At 44.8% G+C, this 7,704-nt stretch overlaps 1 long non-coding RNA gene across 3 annotated transcripts; it reads right to left on the reverse strand.

The window, feature by feature from the left end:
* Positions 1 to 6,825: 6,825 nt before the first annotated feature.
* LOC127926387 (uncharacterized) lies at positions 6,826 to 7,496 on the reverse strand. Of its 3 annotated transcripts, none has more exons than XR_008124031.1 (3): positions 7,444 to 7,496; positions 7,158 to 7,311; positions 6,826 to 7,025 (listed from the first exon to the last, which is right to left on the reverse strand). It is a non-coding gene; the product is annotated as an uncharacterized LOC127926387 (long non-coding RNA). The 3 variants fall into 3 exon arrangements; XR_008124032.1 differs by having other exon boundaries at positions 7,158 to 7,289; positions 7,356 to 7,481; XR_008124030.1 differs by lacking the exon at positions 7,444 to 7,496 and adding an exon at positions 7,345 to 7,418.
* Between the last annotated feature and the right edge of the window lie 208 nt (positions 7,497 to 7,704).

The raw sequence follows: 7,704 nt of genomic DNA on the forward strand, positions 1-7,704 counted from the left end.
GGTTTCTGTACTTTAGACTGGGTTTATGTACAGTACTTTAGACTGGGTTTATGTACTTTAGACTGGGTTTCTGTACTTTAGGCTGGGTTTCTGTACTTTAGACTGGGTTTATGTACTTTAGACTGGGTTTCTGTACTTTAAGCTGGGTTTCTGTATAGTACTTTAGACTGGGTTTATGTACTTTAGGCTGGAATTCTGTATAGTACTTTAGACTGGGTTTCTGTACTTTAGACTGGGATTCTGTATAGTACTTTAGACTGGGTTTCTGTACTTTAGACTGGGTTTCTGTACTTTAGACTGGGTTTCTGTACTTTAGGCTGGGTTTCTGTATAGTACTTTAGACTGGGTTTATGTACTTTAGACTGGGTTTATGTACTTTAGACTGGGTTTATGTACTTTAGACTGGGTTTCTGTACTTTAGACTGGGTTTATGTACTTTAGACTGGGTTTCTGTACTGGGTTTCTGTACTTTAGACTGGGTTTCTGTATCGTACTTTAGACTGGGTTTCTGTACTTTAGGCTGGGTTTCTGTATCGTACTTTAGACTGGGTTTCTGTACTTTAGACTGGGTTTATGTACTTTAGACTGGGTTTATGTACTTTAGACTGGGTTTCTGTACAGTATCTGTCACCCTACTTTAGACTGGGTTTCTGTACTTTAGACTGGGTTTCTGTACTTTAGGCTGAGTTTATGTACTTTAGACTGGGTTTATGTACTTTAGACTGGGTTTCTGTACAGTATCTGTCACCCTACTTTAGACTGGGTTTCTGTACTTTAGGCTGGGTTTCTGTACTTTAGACTGGGTTTATGTACTTTAGACTGGGTTTATGTACTTTAGACTGGGTTTCTGTACAGTATCTGTCACCCTACTTTAGACTGGGTTTCTGTACTTTAGACTGGGTTTCTGTACTTTAGGCTGGGTTTATGTACTTTAGACTGGGTTTATGTACTTTAGACTGGGTTTCTGTACAGTATCTGTCACCCTACTTTAGACTGGGTTTCTGTACTTTAGGCTGGGTTTCTGTACTTTAGACTGGGTTTATGTACTTTAGACTGGGTTTATGTACTTTAGACTGGGTTTATGTACTTTAGGCTGGGTTTCTGTACTTTAGAATGGGTTTCTGTACTTTAGGCTGGGTTTCTGTACTTTAGGCTGGGTTTCTGTACAGTACTTTAGACTGGGTTTCTGTACTTTAGACTGGGTTTCTGTACTTTAGACTGGGTTTCTGTACTTTAGGCTGGGTTTCTGTACAGTACTTTAGACTGGGTTTCTGTACTTTAGAATGGGTTTCTGTATTTTAGACTGGATTTCTGTACTTTAGGCTGGGTTTCTGTACTGTACTTTAGACTGGGTTTCTGTACTTTAGACTGGGTTTCTGTACTTTAGAATGGGTTTCTGTACTTTAGACTGGGTTTCTGTACTTTAGGCTGGGTTTCTGTACAGTACTTTAGACTGGGTTTCTGTACTTTAGAATGGGTTTCTGTATTTTAGACTGGATTTCTGTACTTTAGGCTGGGTTTCTGTACTTTAGGCTGGGTTTCTGTACAGTACTTTAGACTGGGTTTCTGTACAGTACTTTAGACTGGGTTTCTGTACTTTAGGCTGGGTTTATGTACTTTAGACTGGGTTTCTGTACTTTAGACTGGGTTTCTGTACTTTAGACTGGGTTTCTGTTCTTTAGACTGGGTTTATGTAATTTAGACTGGGTTTCTGTACTTTAGACTGGGTTTCTGTACTTTAGACTGGGTTTCTGTACTTTAGGCTGGGTTTCTGTACTTTAGGCTTCTGTACTTCCACGACTACACTACAGGTCCTTATAGTGCTGGTAATCTACAATAAACATTCTATGATTTCTATATATCTCTCTCTTTTGTTTTTGGTCGTACATACAGTATCTTTGATATTCAAATGACTGTGAGTATCTGAACATGGCAGTCTTAACATTCACCCCGAATACCTGGTGAATATCTGAACATGCCAGTCTTAACGTTCACTATGAATACCTGGTGAATATCTGAACATGCCAGTCTTAACATTCACTATGAATACCTGGTGAATATCTGAACATGCCAGTCTTAACGTTCACTATGAATACCTGGTGAATATCTGAACATGCCAGTCTTAACGTTCACCCTGAATACCTGGTGAATATCTGAACATGCCAGTCTTAACGTTCACTATGAATACCTGGTGAATATCTGAACATGCCAGTCTTAACGTTCACCCTGAATACCTGGTGAATATCTGAACATGCCAGTCTTAACGTTCACTATGAATACCTGGTGAATATCTGAACATGCCAGTCTTAACGTTCACTATGAATACCTGGTGAATATCTGAACATGCCAGTCTTAACATTCACTATGAATACCTGGTGAATATCTGAACATGCCAGTCTTAACATTCACTATTAATACCTGGTGAATATCTGAACATGCCAGTCTTAACATTCACTATTAATACCTGGTGAATATCTGAACATGCCAGTCTTAATTAACATTCACTATGAATACCTGGTGAATATCTGATCATGCCAGTCTTAACATTCACTATTAATACCTGGTGAATATCTGAACATGCCAGTCTTAACATTCACTGTGAATACCTGGTGAATATCTGAACATGCCAGTCTTAACATTCACTATGAATACCTGGTGAATATCTGAACATGCCAGTCTTAACATTCACTATGAATACCTGGTGAATATCTGATCATGCCAGTCTTAACGTTCACTATGAATACCTGGTGAATATCTGAACATGGCAGTCTTAACATTCACTGTGAATACCTGGTGAATATCTGAACATGCCAGTCTTAACATTCACTATGAATAACTGGTGAATATCGGAACATGCCAGTCTTAACATTCACTATGAATAACTGGTGAATATCTGAACATGCCAGTCTTAACATTCACTATGAATAACTGGTTTAAAATATTCCTTGCCTTGCATGTTGTTAATAATGTGTCTGAAATATGACTTGTTACTGTGATAGTGCAGTCTGCTGGACTATACAGCTCCAAGGCATCGTTCCTCTTCATTTCCTTTTCTTAAACCAGCCTGTACTGAACACTCTCCTCCTCTGTCTCTCCTCTCCTCTCCTCTCCTCTCCTCTCCCTCTCCTCTCCTCTCCTCTCCTCTCCTCTCCTCTCCTCTCCTCTCCTCTCCTCTCCTCTGTCTCTCCCTTTCCCTTTCCCTCTTTCTCTCTCTTTATCCCTCTCTCCTCCCACTCTCCTCTCCTTCTTCTGCCATCTCCCTCCTCTCTCTCCCTCTCTCTCTCTACCTCATCTGTCTCTCCCCTGTCTCTCTCTTCCCCTCTCTCCTCTGCCTCTGTTGCCTTCCTCCTTTCTCTCTATCCTACCTCCTCTACCTCTGTCATCTTCCTCCTCTCTCGCTCGCTCTCTCTCTCCCTCTCTCCTCTCCTTCCTCTGTCATCTCCCTTCTCTGTCTCTCCCTCCCTCTATCTACCTCCTCCGTCTCTATCTCTCTCTGTCCCTCCCTCTCTCTACCTCTCTCTGTCTCTCCCTCCTCCCTCTCTCCCCCTCTATCTCCCTCCCTCCATCTCTCTCCTTCCTCTGTCTCTCCCTTGGTGCAGTCACTGACATGCCTCACAATGCTTCTGTAATCTTTGGCCTTATTTGTTCTGTTGTTCCTCTGTTGAGAGTTTCATGGCTATACTTAGCCAGGAGTAGAAGGAAACGGGGCTCGAGTTTCACCCAGATCATCTGGCTGGCGGCTTTCCATTCCCACAATAGAGAGATGGAGGAGCTCTCAATTATTGAGTAGGTCTTGTCCCTTACAGTAAAGCAGCCTACTGAGCTAGTGCAGAGCAGGATTCACAGTAGCAGTAACAGCCCAGCCAGCATCTACACTTCACTGGATGTTACACAATACAACGTGTGGGCTTGAGAGAAGAGAGAGGGAGGAGAGAGGAGAGAGGAGAGAGGAGAGAGGAGGGAGGAGGGAGGAGGGAGGAGGGGGAGGGAGGAGAGGAGGGAGGAGAGAGGAGGGGAGGGGAGAGAAGAGAGAGAGGAGGGAGGGAGAGGAGGAGAGGAGGGAGGAGGGAGGAGAGAGGAGGGGGAGGGGAGAAGAGATGAGAGCATGGAATGTGATGGGAGGACCAGAAAGAGGGGAAGTGGAGAGGGAGAATGAAAGGTAGTGCAGGGGAAAGGCGAGAGAGAGGCAGGGAAGTGAGACGAGGGAGGAGGGAGGAGGGAGGAGGGAGGGGAGGTGGAGAGGGAGAGGGAGAATGAAAGGTAGTGCAGGGGAAAGGCGAGAGAGAGGCAGGGAAGAGTAGAAGAGAAGTGGACCGGGGGCGTCCTCATCCTCTTCAGCAGAACTGTGGTGGGCGGTGGGCTAGAGAACATGTGGGAGGGAGGGAGGGAGGGAGGTGTTATCTACCTCACTTGCTTTGGCAATGTTAACACGTTTCCCCTGCCAATAAAGCCCCTTGAATTGAATTGAATTGAAAGAGAGAGAGAGAGAGAGAGAGAGAGAGAGAGAGAGAGAGAGAGAGAGAGAGAGAGAGAGAGAGAGAGAGAGAGAGAGAGAGAGAGAGAGAGAGAGAGAGAGAGAGAGAGTGGAATAAGGGGAGTGAGAGAGGGAGGGATGTAGAGAAACAGAGACCGATGGAGAAGAGAGATGAGGATGGGAGAGAGGGAGGGAGACAGAGGTTACTCAGAGTGAGTTTGTCTGTTGGTCAGCTGCAGGTTCTATGTATCGTCTCATGTGTGATGCAATGTAATGAAATATTCTAACAATGGAGCTCAGAAATGGATCGTAGCTGGTTTCAGTAACATCTCATTCTTTCTCTGGGTGTGAAATTCCAGCATGATTTCAACAAACAGAAGTCATTTTCATTCTCCAATACAACCATTTTAGGGTTGATGCAGGGCTGAACACTCATGTATTAAGTGTACCTTTTTATAAAGCAGAGCAGGGCTGTAGGCCTCTTCTTTTTTTTTTACCAAAGACCACAATCTGTCAGTAACAAAAACCCTACTAGTGTGTATCTTAGCAACGCTACTCTTCCTCCATTGTTCTAAGAACTCTCAGCGTAAACAGAACTCTCAGTGTAAACAGAACTCTCAGCGTCAACAGAACTCTCAGCGCCAACAGAACTCTCAGCGTCAACAGAACTCTCAGCGTCAACAGAACTCTCAGCGTAAACAGAACTCTCAGCTTCAACAGAACTCTCAGCATCAACAGAACTCTCAGCATCAACAGAACTCTCAGTGTAAACAGAACTCTCAGCATCAACAGAACTCTCAGGATCAACAGAACTCTCAGCGTCAACAGAACTCTCAGCATCAACAGAACTCTCAGTGTGAACAGAACTCTCAGCAGCAACAGAACTCTCAGCGTCAACAGAACTCTCAGCGTCAAAAGAACTCTCTGCGTCAACAGAACTCTCAGCGTCAACAGAACTCTCAGCGTCAACAGAACTCTCAGTGTCAACAGAACTCTCAGCATCAACAGAACTCTCAGCGTAAACAGAACTCTCAGTGTAAACAGAACTCTCAGCGTCAACAGAACTCTCAGCGTCAACAGAACTCTCAGCGTCAACAGAACTCTCAGCGTAAACAGAACTCTCAGCGTCAACAGAACTCTCAGCGTAAACAGAACTCTCAGCGCCAACAGAACTCTCAGCGCCAACAGAACTCTCAGCGTCAACAGAACTCTCAGCGTCAACAGAACTCTCAGCGTAAACAGAACTCTCAGTGTAAACAGAACTCTCAGCGTCAACAGAACTCTCAGCGCCAACAGAACTCTCAGCGTCAACAGAACTCTCAGCGTCAACAGAACTCTCAGCGTAAACAGAACTCTCAGCTTCAACAGAACTCTCAGCATCAACAGAACTCTCAGCATCAACAGAACTCTCAGTGTAAACAGAACTCTCAGCATCAACAGAACTCTCAGGATCAACAGAACTCTCAGCGTCAACAGAACTCTCAGCATCAACAGAACTCTCAGTGTGAACAGAACTCTCAGCATCAACAGAACTCTCAGCGTCAACAGAACTCTCAGCGTCAAAAGAACTCTCTGCGTCAACAGAACTCTCAGCGTCAACAGAACTCTCAGCGTCAACAGAACTCTCAGTGTCAACAGAACTCTCAGCATCAACAGAACTCTCAGCGTAAACAGAACTCTCAGTGTAAACAGAACTCTCAGTGTAAACAGAACTCTCAGCGTCAACAGAACTCTCAGCGTCAACAGAACTCTCAGCGTCAACAGAACTCTCAGCGTAAACAGAACACTCAGCGTCAACAGAACTCTCAGCGTAAACAGAACTCTCAGCGCCAACAGAACTCTCAGCGTCAACAGAACTCTCAGCGTCAACAGAACTCTCAGCGTAAACAGAACTCTCAGCTTCAACAGAACTCTCAGCATCAACAGAACTCTCAGCATCAACAGAACTCTCAGTGTAAACAGAACTCTCAGCATCAACAGAACTCTCAGGATCAACAGAACTCTCAGCGTCAACAGAACTCTCAGCATCAACAGAACTCTCAGTGTGAACAGAACTCTCAGCATCAACAGAACTCTCAGCGTCAACAGAACTCTCAGCGTCAAAAGAACTCTCTGCGTCAACAGAACTCTCAGCGTCAACAGAACTCTCAGCGTCAACAGAACTCTCAGTGTCAACAGAACTCTCAGCATCAACAGAACTCTCAGCGTCAACAGAACTCTCTCTATCTTGGAAAGAGTGTTCAGGTGTGTTGGCCCAAGCCCACTGATTGGCCAGACTTGATCTTAATAATGAGTGCTTGTTTCCTTTGGAATGGGTTCTAACCATAGTTAGATGTTCTCAGAACCTCCCTGGAACCATAGTTAGATGTTCTCAGAACCTCAGAACCTCCCTGGAACCATAGTTAGACGTTCTCAGAACCTCCCTGGAACCATAGTTATACGTTCTCAGAACCTCCCTGGAACCATAGTTAGACGTTCTCAGAACCTCCCTGGAACCATAGTTAGACGTTCTCAGAACCTCCCTGGAACCATAGTTAGACGTTCTCAGAACCTCCCTGGACCCATAGTTAGACGTTCTCAGAACCTCCCTGGAACCATAGTTAGACGTTCTCAGAACCTCCCTGGAACCATAGTTAGACGTTCTCAGAACCTCCCTGGAACCATAGTTATACATTCTCAGAACCTCCCTGGAACCATAGTTAGACGTTCTCAGAACCTCCCTGGAACCATAGTTAGACGTTCTCAGAACCTCCCTGGAACCATAGTTAGACGTTCTCAGAACCTCCCTGGAACCATAGTAAGACGTTCTCAGAACCTCCCTGGAACCATAGTTAGACCTTCTCAGAACCTCCCTGGAACCATATTTAGACGTTCTCAGAACCTCCCTGGAACCATAGTAAGACGTTCTCAGAACCTCCCTGGAACCATAGTTAGACCTTCTCAGAACCTCCCTGGAACCATATTTAGACGTTCTCAGAACCTCCCTGGAACCATAGTAAGACGTTCTCAGAACCTCCCTGGACACTCTAGTAACTCCATTAGGGAACGTCTACCCTGTGATATCCAGCAACTCCATTAGGGAATGTCTACCACATTTACATCATTACATTTAAGAAGGTCGATGACATCCGATCCTCGTTTGCTAAGTCAAACGACACCGCTGGTTCTGCTCACACTGCCCTACCCTATGCTCTGACCTCTTTCTCCCCTCTCTCTCCAGATGAAATCTC

Source organism: Oncorhynchus keta, unplaced genomic scaffold (assembly GCF_023373465.1).
Source record: "Oncorhynchus keta strain PuntledgeMale-10-30-2019 unplaced genomic scaffold, Oket_V2 Un_contig_7467_pilon_pilon, whole genome shotgun sequence".
Lineage (NCBI taxonomy): Eukaryota > Metazoa > Chordata > Actinopteri > Salmoniformes > Salmonidae > Oncorhynchus > Oncorhynchus keta.